The following is a 15,678-nucleotide window of genomic DNA, read 5'->3' on the forward strand; positions in this document are numbered from 1 at the left end:
TGTCTTCAATGGCATAAGTCCTTCCCTACCTCTTCCTCTACCTAGGCCTCTTCCTCTATCTCCTTCTTCTCCTCTTCCTCTACCTGGGCCTCTTCCTCTATCTCATTCTTCTCCTCTTCCTCTACCTCCTTCATCTCCTCTTTGAGCTCCCCCTCTCATTCTCACTCTTCTTCTTTTTCTTCTAGCTCCTTCCATCTTTGTTGAAGACAGGTGAACTCACCTGCTGCCTTTTATAGCACACCTGAGTGCTGCGTTTTCAAATTAGCACATGTGTGCTTCCACACCTGGTGGTTGTGTTTATCCAATTCGTTCATTAGTGTTGTCATTGGCAATCCGGGGCTTTGTAATGACAAGGAAGTAACCTCACAATCCTTAACTGTGTCTAAGGTGTGAAAATGTGTGTAGAGTTTTACAAATCACTGTGTGTAATGTTTTGCAAAAAGGGTGAAGCAGACATTGTGTGTAATGTTGTGCAAATCTGTGGAGATGTTTTGCTCCTTGGAGTAGAATTTTGCAAATTGTGTGGAAATTTTTATTTTAGTGTGTAAACAATCGTAAAAAACTGTAAAAACAAATAGATAAGTAGGATACTTTGATAAATATATACTTAAAACAAACTGTTTTCTGTGTGGAACAGTTTTAGTTTTAGGAGTATGGTACCATCTTTAAAAAAAAAAGCATTAAAGGCCCCCTGAAATCAAAATGTAATTATTTTAGCTTTTAGTATGAATATGTTAGCCTTAAGGTAATGAATAAGGTGATGTGTTCAAAAACAATGACAAAATTCGCATTTAGGAGATATAAGCATTCAAAACTTAGTCTCTCACTCACGCTAAAATGGATCACAGATTTTTATGACATCACCGCAGACTTAAGCTTCTCATCACATCGTCTGTCCAATCAAATGCTCTCTAGAACCTAACGTGTCATCAGCGCTCGGATTCGCTTCATGATGCTGTCAAGTACGACTATGTGAGGTAAACTAAATGCTATTGGCTATTTGAAAAGGGGGAGGAGCCATTCAATAATTCCCGCAGTAGCTTGCCGTTGTCAGTAGCACCTCAATGCAGTACACGAGATCCGGGGGGCGGAGTTGTATCCAGGTATAAGGGGTGGAGATTGGTAGGTTTGGGGGGGGGTTAGGGATTAAGGGGTGGAGTTTATGGCGTGTTCACACCAAACGCGAATTAAATTATTTGCGCGAGTAGATTACATACAAAGTCAATGCAAAGACGTGAATAGACGCGAATTCGCGCCGGGCGGCGCGAATGACGAGAATTGGGCGACGCGTTTGCCGCGAAATCTCGATAATCGCCTCAATCGCGTCTTCCGCGCAAGTTGAAAAAATTCAACTCGAGCAGAAAATTCGCGTGAAGACGGTGAAATTCACCGAGTTGAGTGCATCTCTGGATGGTGCTGTGAACCCAGACACGTCGGCGTTTACAGAGCAGCAATATCATTTATTTCAGACATGACGGAAAAATTATGGCAGAAAGAAATTGTGTTGTTGTTGATGATGATGACACACTACTTTTTGCTGTTTTTATTCACGAGTGACGCGAAAAACAAGAAAAACATCCCGCGAGTAATCTAGTGCGAGTAACGCGATGCGAATATACACTTCTCGTTTGGTGTGAACACACCATTAGACCATGCGCTTAGATCGTTAAAATAAGGCCCTTGAAACAGACTTTCCTTGAAAAGGACTTTGCTATTGCTGTGATGTCATGTGATTGACAGGTTGTCCCGCCCTCGCGTCAGTAAACACATCATCAGAGGAGAGAAGAGATGAGCTGCAAGAGAGAGGGGAAGTTATTTTGATTAAAGATTATGAGGGCACATGAATAAACAAAAAAAAAATAATGATGTGCACAGATAAATCACAATCATAACTACTGCAATATTCCATAAAAAAATAAGGATTTTCTATTTTGATTTCATGGTGATGTCAAGACATAATTGGAAATGTTGTGTATTTAACACAGTCTCACAGCAAGACAAATTATGCCTATGCAGCAGAGCTCAGACCAATCACGGCAGGTCGGTGTTTGAAAGCTCAGTCATGGGAAAATGAATTCAAGAGTGAAGATAAAGAGGTATCTGCAGTGGCCTCTGCTTTCCTGGGTATTAATAGCGCTCAATTAAAAATAAGCTCAAGGTTTTAATTTTCACAGAGAGGTTGTGCTGGGGAGGAGCCGGTGATGCACACTGCAATTTAGTTTGATCAGCTGATCCAAAAAACAAAGCAATTATGTATGATACTTCTCGATGCTGGGCTGAAATGTGCTGTGAACTGAGTGACAATAATTCCAAAAGTCCTGACTCAAAATGCACGTACAGTGGTTGTTGTGTGTGTACCTGTTAGGGATAATCTGAGGTTGTCATATTTGGATGGGTTATGTATATTGTTTCAGTTTTGTGCCTCGGTTTTCTCTTGTTTCTCTGTGTTTCAGTTAGTCTCCTAGGTTACAAATGGTTTGATTAAGTGGTCACAGGTTTCTCTGATTGGTTTACTTTGTCTGTTTAAAGGATTAGTTCACCCAAAAATAAAAATGATTCCATAATTTACTCACCCTCAAGCCATCCTAGGTGTATATGACTTTCTACAACGGCACACCCTAAGAAAAATGTGCTTTTCACATACTCCCATAGTGTATGATTGCAGAAAAAAATTTAAATGTTTGTATTGAGCATTGATGGAGCAACAGATTTTGACTTGAACTTAACTTGTGTACGGCCGGTATTTCAGTAGCTCCAAAGAAAAGGCGTAAAACAGCCTTGCAACTTAGCATCTGTTATCTGTGTGTAGAGTATAGTCTTGATTAGCCTAAAAAAAATGTCTAAGACTAAATGGTCTCCTAGGCAAAAAAACAAACAAACTTGTAACTGGGGAGGTGTCCTTTCAAAATGTACTATCGGGGCGTTTAGATACACTTTAGGTAATAATACAGTCATGCTCATAAGTTTACATACTCCATGCAGAATCTGCAAAATGTTCATTATTTTATAACAAAATAAGAGAGATCATACAAAATGCTTGTTATGTTTTATTTAGTATTTCCTGATTAAGATATTTTACATAAAACCACAAAGATTTTACATGTAGTCCACAAGACAAAAAAAAGCTGCATTTACAGTATAAAACTGACCCTGTTCAAAAGTTTATGAACCCTTGATTCTTAATACTGTCCTTACCTAGATGATCCACATTTTTTTTTTTTTTTTTTATGGTTGTTCTTGAGTCCCTTGTTTGTCCTGAGCAGTTAAACTGCTCAATGTTCTTCAGAAAAATCCTTTAAGTCCTGTAAAAAAAAAAAAAACTCTACAGCATCTCTACAGCATCTTTTATATATTTGGACCCTTTCCAGCAGTGACTATATGACTTTAAGTACTATTATGCACCATTTAGGGGTAAATAAAGGAAGGTTTGGGGGACAATTCTTTGGAGAATTTAAAAGCAGAAATATAAAGCTTATTTTAATTCTTCCATTAAAACATGCATTATAATTCATTTCATTTTACGTTCTTTAAACCCTTGTTTCTGAATTCAGACCACATGGGACCTTGTGAAGCCAATCCATCTTGTATTTAAAAGGCTTTACTCAGTTACATGACTTAAAGATATTTATTGTTTATCCAGGAGAGGAGCCATGGTGACATGCATGCTATGACAAGTGTGCCTTGGCAACGGTCTGATGTGCCCTTGCACAACACACTATTCTCAACAGAGAGCAAACTGAAGAAAGAATGCCTGTGTTGAGTGAGAAAATAAGCGTTAAATTCATTTACCATTTCCCCACGGTAAACTTGATATGTGTAGCTGTAAGAGCGATACGTGCATCCACAATCCACTTGCAGATACTTGAGAAAATGTATCTGACCTTTCTACCATTATTTCCATTATTCTCTCTTCTAGACTTCTTTCATTGCTCATTTTACTTATTTATAGTATACTGTAATGTGACATACTCTAGTATATCACATTACAGTATAGCATTAAGTATATCTATATGTTTGATCCAACCGGGATTGGTTTGATTCTGAAAGAATCAAATGCAAGTTTACTATTTTGTTATTAATTAACATTATTTAAAGAAAAAAAAAAGTGTGCTTAACTGTATTGATGTCAGTTATGTTCAGTTTGTTTTCGTATTCATGGACTTTTAGTTTGTATTCATTAGTTTTCTGTCTTCCTTTGTTCACTTTCATCATGAGTTCTTTGGTTCAGCTGTGTTTGATTAATTAGAATTGTTTGGATGTAGTTAAGTTCCTCCTTTTCAGTTCAGTGTCCATTTTTATCACGTTACATGCATTTGCAGCAACTCTTATTAAATATTGTGTTTGAACTGTCTTCATCCCCCTGTCTTTAGGGTGTGCTACAGCCTTGTGACAATTGAAATGCACTCATAGTGTACTTTATTTCAAACCTTTTAGTACCGGTCAACGCTTAATCGCATCCAAAATAAAAGTTTGTGTTTACATAATATATGTGTGTGTACTGTGTATAAGTATTTTGTATATATAAATACACTCACATGCATGTATATATTTAAGGAAAAAAAAATTATTTATAATTAAAATATTTAGATTTATATATTATATAAATAATGTATAACTATGTACTGTATACATATAAATATATACATGCATATGTGTGTATTTATATATAAAAATAATTATGCACAGTACACACACATATATTATGTAAACTTTTATTTTGGATGCGATTAACCGCAATTAATCGTTGCCCAGCTAATAATTATTATATAAATTATATAAAAAACTGTATTTGCAGATAAAATAATACTAATGAAATAAAAGGCCACTTAATTGTACTTAAAGAGAACATACTTTCATGACTGTTAACTTAAGTACACTTTTGAAAAGCATTTAACATATGTTAATGACAGTACATTTATTAAACAAAACTGAATTATTTTATTTATCTACATAATAAACTTTGCTAAAGTGATTGTTTTGAACAAATACTGATTAAGACATTATTAAAAACTAGGGCTGTCAAAAGATTAATCGCGATTAATCGCACCCAAAATAAAAGTTTGTGTTTACATAATATATGTGTGTGTACTCTGTATAATTATTTTGTATATATAAATACACACACATGCATGTATATATTTAAGAAATATTTGCATACATATACTGTATATATTTATATATAATTTATATTATATATAAATATAATTTATTTACATATAAATTACACATTTTTCTTAAATATATACAAGCATGTGTGTGTATTTATATATACAAATTTAATTATACACAGTACACACACATATATTATTTAAACACAAACTTTTATTTTGGATGCGATTAATAGCAATTAATCTTTTGACAGCCCTATCAAAAACATATTATTTTAGCTAAAGTGTTTGTATCTGTGCCTTTACTCCTTTACTGTGAAGGCTCCCTCGCCACCGCATACATTTATAAGATTTTTAAACAAACAAATCACTTTTATGATTTATTTTCACACAAAATCTGTTGCTCCATCAATGTTCAATAAAAACATATCACTCAAAAAAAAATGTAAGCCTTTTTTTTTAGATTTACACAATTAAATTACATAAGGATTATTCAGTTCAATTTGATGAAATTTTACTATTAATTAAATTGTGTAAATCAAAAAAAAAAATTATATATACATCCTTTTTTTGTGTGTTTCTGCAATCATGCAATATGGGAGTAGTGAAAAGCCTACGTTTATCCCCATTGTCTCTTTTTAAAAGTACTCTAACATTTACTTCTTATTCATAAAGGATGGAAGAACAAGTTGTTACATGTTAATTATACGTTATGACCACAAACAATTGCTTTCTTTGGAATGACTTGAGCTGATTAACTGTTCCCCATGAGACCAGGAGCATTAAGAACTTAAATGGGGTCATTTGCCTTCATGTTGACTTTAAAAGTGATAAAGTCACACATATCCTCATCTGCGTGATTGGCAGGTGGGGTGTAGACAGCCTTAAGGAGAACAGCTGCTATGGAATGTTATAGAAATACTCCCCTACTTAATTAAGTCTAATTATTTCTCTTCTGTGTTGTTAGTGCCTGGAGCAGTTTCAGCCTCAGTCAAATAAGCAGCGCAAGATTCCAGCCTTCTCAACCGAAGCGCATTAACCGTTAGAGCAGAACCGCTAAACAGCGTCTGAGTTGTTAGTGGGATCGGATTGTTGAAAGAACGGTTGAATGTATCGTGTTTGAGTTATTGTACGTGGTTGTGACTGATGTGTTAAGCATTTGTCATGGCAGGTGCTACATGGATTCATTGTCAAACCTGTCCTGGGGCAAAAAACAAACAAACATTAAAACAAAGTGAAAATGTACACACTTTAGATCAGCACTACTTGATACAGCGGACATAAAACAAAAACTGGATAAAGCTGCTGTGCAATTTCAATGTTGTTCAATGTTGTATCGCCAGCTACTGGCCTGGCATGAATAATGCAGCGTTTTTGAGATCGTTTTGACATTGTCATCTGTAGGGTCGAAAATGCAAAGGAAAAACTTGTCCGTTTTTAGTACACCGTTGTTGTGTAAACACCCTGAGTTCTTGTTGGTTACTATGGTGTCTGATTAGTGCAAACCTGTTCCCTGTTTCTTTGATTATCATTCTCAGTGTATTTAAGCCCTCAGTTTCCTGTTCGTCGTTAAAGGTTATGGTTTATGCGTTTTATCACTCTCTGTGTTTATTAAAGTTTCTTGTTATATTGATCATTCAGCATCAGGCATCTCTTTTTGGCAACTATATGCTGCCGTGACACTAACAAGCATTTATGGTCAAGTAAAATATACATTAACATTTGAATATTACATTTAAGAGGGTTGCTTAAAAAAAAAAAAAAAAAAAAAAGACATTTTGGAGATTTAAAGTTTTGTTTCTCACATGACAACTCAGTGTAAACTCGTTTGATTTGATTGCCTCAAACCAATTAAGTTTCAATACCAATATTTATGTACTGTGAACATATTTAATTTGAGTTTGTGAAAAGAAAAACTGTATTTCCTAATATTAAATAACTATAAACTCTGTTCAAATTCATTCGAAGTCAAACTCAATTGAATTAACACAACAACTGAATGTGGTAAAGCAAAGATCACTGCTCTTCCATGTGAATAGTTATTAATTTTCAAATAAAACAGCATGCTTTAGTTGATGCTTTAATCTCAACATAACAGAACATTGAACAATAACAATTTATTATCAATCATATGCAAATAAAATCATAACGCTCTGCTTAATGCAATGGATTTCTAGTGAGTGCAATGAACTTAAGTGAAAAAAAAATTGTTTTATTGAGTATTTTTTATTCAGTTTTATTAGTCTTTTGCAGTAGCCCATGTGTAGTGTAGCAGCCTACAATAAATGCCATCATGAGCACGATTCTTAAAGAAAAAGAAAAGAATCAGATCCTTAAACAACCCTCTAGCTGACCTCATTACAGTGTTGTCTATTGTTCATCTGCCTGTCCAAGCCTTTTTCCTCAGTGATTTGAGAAGCTCCTTCACCATCCAGCTGCATGTCCTCATCCGAGATCAAAGAGGGAAAAGAAAATACCATCAAGACCCTCCTGTAGAATCACATATTCGCTCTTCTGCATCTATAAACAACTTAATTGCTTCCTTGTCTGATAAAGCACAAACCATCTCAAAAAACGCTTTACACCTTAAGATGTGCAGTGAAAATGATTAAAGATTAAAATAATGTCAACAGAATGGGGCTGTGATTAATTTCTGTGCACCCAGATGGCATCCTTGAATTCAGTCATGACCCCTGCTGACTGTGTGTGTGTGTGTGTGTGTGTGTGTGTGTGTGTGTGTGTGTGTGTGTGTGTGTGTGTGTGTGTGTGTGTGTGTGTGTGTGTGTGTGTGTGTGCGCGCACGCATGTGTGTGTGAATTGGGGTACATAAGTGCATTGTGCTGTGCAAATGTGTAAATCACCTTATGTCCAACATTTTGTATAAGTGCCAGTCCATCTTCCCCTCCATTCAAGTCAAGTAAGTTTTATTGTTGTACCTCACAATAATACTGTTACATAAACATATATAAATACACACAGTGTCACATGCCTGTCCTGTCTTGTGCTGCACATGGGTGTTTTGTTATTTTGGGCCATGTGCTCGTGTCTATTGTCTAGCCCCTCCCATCTTGTTATCTAATTATTGATTATTTGTTCCACCTGTTCCCTCTTGATTTATTCCCTTTTTAAGTCCCCTCTTGTTTGCTGTCTGTGTTGGTTCGTTGTCAAATGTTTCTTGTTTCCCCGTGACCCTGCAGTTAGTTTCATGTTCTGGTTTTGTTTGGTATTGTGTTTACTAGTTATGTTTTTCCCCCTCGTGGGTTTTGTTTTGTGTTTGTTCTTTCTTTATTAATAAATAACCACTCTTCCGCACTTGAGTCCTCGCACCTTTTGTACTTCCCCAAGTCGTGACACACAGCCTATTTAAAAAGAGGTAATCGTACTAAACATTTAAACATATACTCTAAAGATATACATTAAACATATACATATAAACATTCAGGGCAAACCGGGCAAACCGTGCAAACGGAAACAGTGCAAGAGGACATTAAGGGCATAGGGACATAGCCTAGTATAACAATATGACATAGACAGATTCACATTATATAATAATAAAAAATAAATAAATAGATGTAGATGCTTCAGGCAATTGTGATGTGTACGTGTGCATGGATAGCAGTGAGGAAGTTTAAATGATTTATGTATTTAAATTGCAAATAATGGTTTTAACATAAACTAATAATCTTAATTTGATGCATTTCAATACTCAAAAAATCATGACAGTTTATTATTAATTATTTGCATCTATTTGATTTGATTTATATAATCATGGTTGAATGGTAATTGACGGTTGAAATCTGGCTAGCTGTGGAACAAGCCGTATTCAGTTAGTTCAAATATATGAGATTGAAACAAATTGGATTTATTGATGATAAAAATTGAGTGCTATTGAGTATTTAAGGGTAGGCCTATGTTTACATGACAATGATTAACATTTTCATTTGCGTTTTTCGCGTACAGGCGTCATTTTTGTCTAAACGATCCCGTTCACTCGGATCAGCGAAAACAATTAACGCTGTATTCTGGACCCAGGCCAGTAGTTGGCGATGTCACATTGTAAAGATACACTACGCACCTACAGACTGAACACGTAATACACATGCGCATGACGTCACCGTTTTCACAAACCCGTTTTTCTGTAGTTTACACAGAGACGATAACAGTATCGTTTTCAAAAACTTGAAACTTGTTTATTTGCGTTTTCAGGCGCCCCAAAACGCAGTTGTCGTGTAAATGCACGGCCAAAACATAAAAAGTTATACGTTTTTAGTTGAAAACTGCTTGTGTAAACTGCCCCTAAAACACATTTGGTTCATTAGTACTATTACAGTGTTATTATAGTATTATTACAGAAATCTTACCTGTTTCATTTATGACTGACAAATATGCATCACATTAAGTTTATTCATTTGTTTATGTCAAAACTGTGTAATCCAAATGGATGGAAATTTGAAACTTTAAATTTAAACTTTTATTTTATTGGAAATCTTAGATTAAAAAAAAATATTCCTCATTGATAGAGTGTGCAGACTTTTTTTTATCATTTCCCTTGGATTTTTTTATTTTTTTATTTTTTTTGTCTACACACCTCAGACAGTTTTTAAGTCGCATTGAGTTCTTGTCTATTTCTTGGAAATTTTATATGCAATTCAAATACATAAATCTTATATTTAGGCATATTTTTGGGAGTGTATACAAGGGTCATGTGGTGTGTCATGTGGAGGGTCTCTTCTGGAGTTAATCATTCTGTACATGAGGGATTAAAACAAGCTTTTACTATTTTAATCTTTTCAGTTCGAGAGGAACGCACATATGTCTCTAATTAAATTTGCTTTTGCAATATCTGTTTGACTCTCTATAATGAAACACAGTCCTCTGATGATGTGATTACAGAGAACTATAAATATTTGACTTTATTTGAGCATTAATTATTAGGCAAAAACAAATTCTCTAACAGTTCAGTCTGTTGTTCATCCAGGTATTGGCAGCAGCATATAGCAGACATCATATCGCACTGTAATTTGTGACGATTGTTTTCATTTAAGCTCATTTTGGATGAGAATCAGAAGCGTCACGTGCCACTCATGTGTATGTTTCATCACTGAAGTTGCACAACTGAATGTCAAAGATGTTTAAATGCTCTAGCAGAAATCTCCAGTTCAATCAAGTTGCCTCTTCTGCAGAACATTTGCTGCAAACTAAAAATTCTGTCTTATTATATATGCACCCATATGTACTCAAAATGTTAAAATCCCCCTGTAGTCAATAATTTAATCCCTTAAAACTCATATTTGATAACCAAAATGACATATTTAAATGTTTTTTCCTTGACAAAAAAAAAAATCTTAATGCCTTTAAATGGCGTGAATGTAACTCGACACCAGGGTTCCTCAAACTCGGTCCTGGAGGGCCACTGTCCTGTACAGTTCAGCTCCAACCCTGATCAAATACACCTAGCTGTGAGTTTCTAGTGATCCTGAAGACATTGATTAGCTTGCTCAAGTGAGTTTGATCAGGGTTGGAGCTAAACTCTGCAGGACAGCGGCCCTCCAGGACCGAGTTTGAGGAACCCTGCTCTACACCCTTGCCTCATTTAGTATACGCGGTTCTATGAATATGCAAATTAGCCCCGCCTCCACTCACTCACACCAGCTCAGAGATCCACTTGTTGACAATCACATGTTGACCTGATTGGTTACAAGGTAGTTTGTGACGACAGAATCACTAGCGATTTCAAACCGCGTTTTTAAGACTCTTTGGTTCACTGCAGTTTTAAGGAGAACATATACAGCAATGATGTTGACTAATGAATTTACACAAGGTTTGTCTTAAATCTTATTAAAAACACCACATAGACATATAAACAACATCAAACCTGATTCACTACAAGGGGACTTTAAAGGAGAACTCGGCAACTCTAGCGAACTCTAGTCACTTCTTCGCTGATTTTCCCTTTTGTTGTCGCATGTTTTCCCCACGAGCTCCCCCTACAGCTGTGGGGGGGCGTATATTTCACAACACAGTCGTAAAAAACTCACTTGCGGCGGCCTCCTCCCCCTCTCTACCGCTGCTTATGTGCGTTTGTTTTGATCGGAGCAAGCCAACTGTATCGTGTGGAGCTTTGTCTACCGAGGTGGGTAATCTGGTAATACATCATACATGCGTGTGTGTTTATGTCGAATTGCCATAAAGCAATTTGTGTTTCGCGCTCGTTCTCGTTCTAGTTCTCGCTTCTCACGAGACTTCCAATTTCTATCTTGCCGGGACGGTAGTGAACAAGTTGCAAGGTTGGTTTTCCGCCTGGGAACGCTGGGGGGAGTGGGGAAAGTCACCAATATCACCAGAACAGGTTGTTTAACCATCCAAATGATTTCTAGACAGTTTTATTAAGTTAAAAAAGCTACCAAGTTCTCCTTTAAAGTTGCTCTTCTCCATACAGTCTGGTTCACCTCTATATACGATGAGTATATGGTCTATTTGATTGTCTTGTAGATACTGCACTGCTGCATTATATAACAGTAAGGTCCTGTCCACTCCAGTATAACGTTTTTGGACAAGCAGCATTTCAAGAGAACTGATTTTTCACATCTCTAGACATTTTCATTGTTTGCATTGGAGTGGTTTTGATTATCCTTTTCTAGTCAAATCTACCCATCATTCTTTTTAAAACTTTACATATTACACATTAGAATGAGACTTTGTAATCTCTAGACACTAGATAGCACTCATACAACTTTCCATTGAGGACAGACTGTTCCTGTCTTGATTCTTAACCCTATCTTCTCGTGATGTTTACAGTTTTCCCATTGACTGGGTTGGTTGACAGAAACACTGGAACTTTCCAGCGACAGGTTGGTGGCTATCATTACACTCTTGCTAACTCAGAATATAGACCTCGATCCATCCCCAGCCCACCTGTTGGTAATAATGGGGCTCTTTTTTATTTTAATGACCTGTCGTTGTCATCCATAATCAGTCAAAACTCAACCACACCCCTCATATCCTGCGTGAAAACCACTTAACGAGGCATTAGCTTACTATAATGCAATATTAGCTCATAAAAATGACCGGAGACATATGAGGTCTTTCACATCTGTCCCCATTCAGTCTAGCTATAGGGACATTATTAAGATTTGTGGCCTTCTCAATTTGCTGAAATGACCACTTTGAAACTCTTATGAATAAATGTCAGCCATGGTTGTTTCCCAGGTAGTGTTGTTTATGCAAAATATGTGACGTGAACAGAACAAACCAAATTCAGTATTAACACAGCTCATAAAATCTATTCAGATGCATTGATGTTTTATGCTCTATTTAAAATGTAAGAGTCATACTTCATACAGCTGCTGAATTACAATGCGTTAAAGGTCGTTTTTTTTGTCACTCTACTGCGCTACTTTTTCATTGTTTTTATAGGTAAATACGTGCTAGATGGACGTGTTCGACCATTGCGCTCTTTTTTTGTCTACGTCTTTTGTAGCATGTCTCACACATGACATTGCACTCTAAAAGAGAAGTTTAGCATTTAAATAACCAACCCGATCTCACAGCAATTCATACGCATTTTACGAGATATGTAAAATACATAAGATTGAGCAAAAATCGTACGAATTTGTACGATTTTTGCTCAATCGTTCGTATTTTACAAGTTGCCCAATTCGTATGAATTCATACAAATGACTTGCCCCTGACCCCGCCCCTACCCGTCACTGGGGTTTAGACAAATCGTACGAATTTGTACGAGTGAGGTCGGACAAATTAGCCAACTCTTAAAATATGTACGAACTGGCTGTGAGATAGCGTTGAAATAACGCAAAAGCTTGCAGTTTTTTTTTGCTTGTTGTTTTAACTTCATTCGTTTTTACTGATCGGATATCTATCTGTTTTGTTAAAACATTTCCAAAACGGATATAACTTCAAACTTCAATTCCCACGCTATATGCAAATTTACTACATCCACATCAACGAAAGCAGCGAAATGCACTGCATTGAATTTTATCAGCTAATTTCAAGATCAAAAACCACAATAGGAGAGAGAGAGCAGCATCAGCACCAGTAAGATCATTTAGTCTAACTAATTTTAATGAAGATGATTGAGTTTTGAGCGGCTGTGACTTTCAGTTTCAGCTGCAGCAGTTTGCGTGTTGGCTTGCTGAAGACTCAGCAAGAATTCAAGAACGTTGTGCAAGTCCCGGACATCCGGTATAATTCAACCAACCAGATGACGACTTCAAAAATCCTAAAGTGTCTCCAGTTAAGTATGACTTATGCATCAGACGTTCGGCCATCAGTCCGTTAGCGTGACGCCTGAGGCTGAGACTATATAGCCTATAACACGCTTTCACACGTTTATTTTTTTTACATTTTGGGAGGAGTAAAATTTACATATGTGGTTTCAACATCCAGATGTATTAACACTTGTCCAGTTTTGTTTGAAATGCGTCCCAGACCATCTCCTGAAGTGGTTTGATCGATCGGATTTAAGTCTGTCTCAAAAACGTTTCATAGAGCATTTATAACTGGTCTTTTCACAATCAAATAGAAATCTGAGAGAAAACACATGATGCGACTAGTGAGTATCGTCAATCACTATCCCATTGAAAGGAAGTAAAGCAAACAATTTACAGCTTTATCTAGGCCTATTGAAGTGGTCTGGGACACACATTCCAGACGAAACTGGAGTTGTAAATGCATCTGGTTGTTGAAACCACATATGTAAATTGTAATCCTCTCCTTTTGCGGTCTTTGATCTTGAAATTAGCTGATGATTAATAAATTACAGTGCATATCTGCTGCTTTCGTTGACGTGGACTTTAAATTTGCATATAGCGCGGGAATTGAAGATCGGATTAATATACGTTTTGCGGAGACACATTTTTATGGCCAAGTGTAAATGGAACCGTTTGAACAGTGAACAGGCCCCCATGTACACAATTAAATCTGAAATTGATTTGTTTGTAAGGATTAATATTTTATTTTATTTTACAAATGAGAAGACTTTAAAACTAAGCGGGTGGAATTTTTAAAATAACTTTAGACATAATTCAATAAATAGATGTAAAAGGTCAGTTTACTCAAGAAAGACTGCAGTTTGAGTGGGAAACACATGATTCTTTGTGGTCAGTTGATCTTTGGTGACCTTTGGCAACACAAACTTCCTGGATGCTTTCCATCTCCAACCACTGTCTGGATACTGTGGCAACTCAAATGAATGCAGCCATGTCTATACGCTCATTTCTCAAAGGATTCAATAGACGATTCAGAACAGAAAAGGGAGGTTTCCGGACAGATAAAGAGGCCTGAGCAATCATGTCAAAGGACAATTTGAAGATTACACCATCTCTGCTACAACCTGTTTATCATTACTTTCAAATTCCTGTTTTCTGTCATCCTTTTGTGTAAATAGTCTCGAATGAATGTTGTAAAAGTGTGCTTATTTACAAAGAAACATGATACTTTTTCATCGATTAGGAAAATTCTTAGTTATTATTATTTTTGTAAATTTGTAAATTTACAAATCAACTCTGACGTGTCTACAATATTCCTTTAGAATATAAATAAATTATAAAGTGTTAACATACACAGTAAGACTATAGAACAATAAAATTAATATGGATAGAACAGCTCAGATAATTTGGTCCTGGACAAGAAATGTTGGAGTTCCTATTAAATCCCTAACTTTTGATTACAAACTTGGCAAATCAGACTTGATTACAGTATCTTGGCAAATCTGTGAATTTGTTGCAATCCTTTCGAAACTGGGACACATAGGCATACTGGAATATTTTTATTTTATTTTATCATTGCAAAACAATTGAGAAACAATTGAGATGAGGGGGGGATGGGGGGGGGGGGGCTGAGAGTGTTTCAAAATGTGGAAATCAATAAACAGGGGTGAAATCAATATCATACATGATCACTGTACCATGAGGTGACTAGAAACTGCAAAAGTTCTTGTAATACCAGGTGTTAGCTTAAACTACAGCAGGTCCAAGGAAAGAAAGAAAGAAAGAAAGAAGAAAGTCATACACACATAGTATGGTTTGAGGGTGAGTAAATTATGGGATCCTTTTCATTTTTGGGTGCACTATCCCTTTAACTAAACCATATTAGTAAACTAAACTAGAATTATATATTTATATATTTTGAACAAGTAAATCTGATTACCACAGTAAATTTATATAATTTTTAGTGCTGGGCAACGATTAATCACATCCAAAATAAAAAGTTTGTGTTTACATAATATATGTGTGTGTACTGTGTATAATTATTTTGTATATATATAAACACACACATGAATGTATATATTTTTAAAAAGTGTTATTAATAGCCTATATAAAATCTTTATATTTATATATTATTTAAATTATGTATAAATATAGCTACCTTAAATATTTCGCAAATATATACATGTGTGTATTTATACACTAAACAAAATTATAAATGCAACACCTTTGTTTTTGCCCCCATTTTTCATGAGCTGAACTCAAAGATCTAAGACTTTTTCTATGTACACAAAATGCCTTTTTCTCTCACATATTGTTCACAAATCTGTCTAAATCTGTGTTAG

The sequence above is a fragment of the Scardinius erythrophthalmus genome (assembly GCF_964197995.2).
Source record: "Scardinius erythrophthalmus genome assembly, chromosome: 9".
In the NCBI taxonomy this organism is placed as follows: Eukaryota; Metazoa; Chordata; class Actinopteri; order Cypriniformes; family Leuciscidae; genus Scardinius; species Scardinius erythrophthalmus.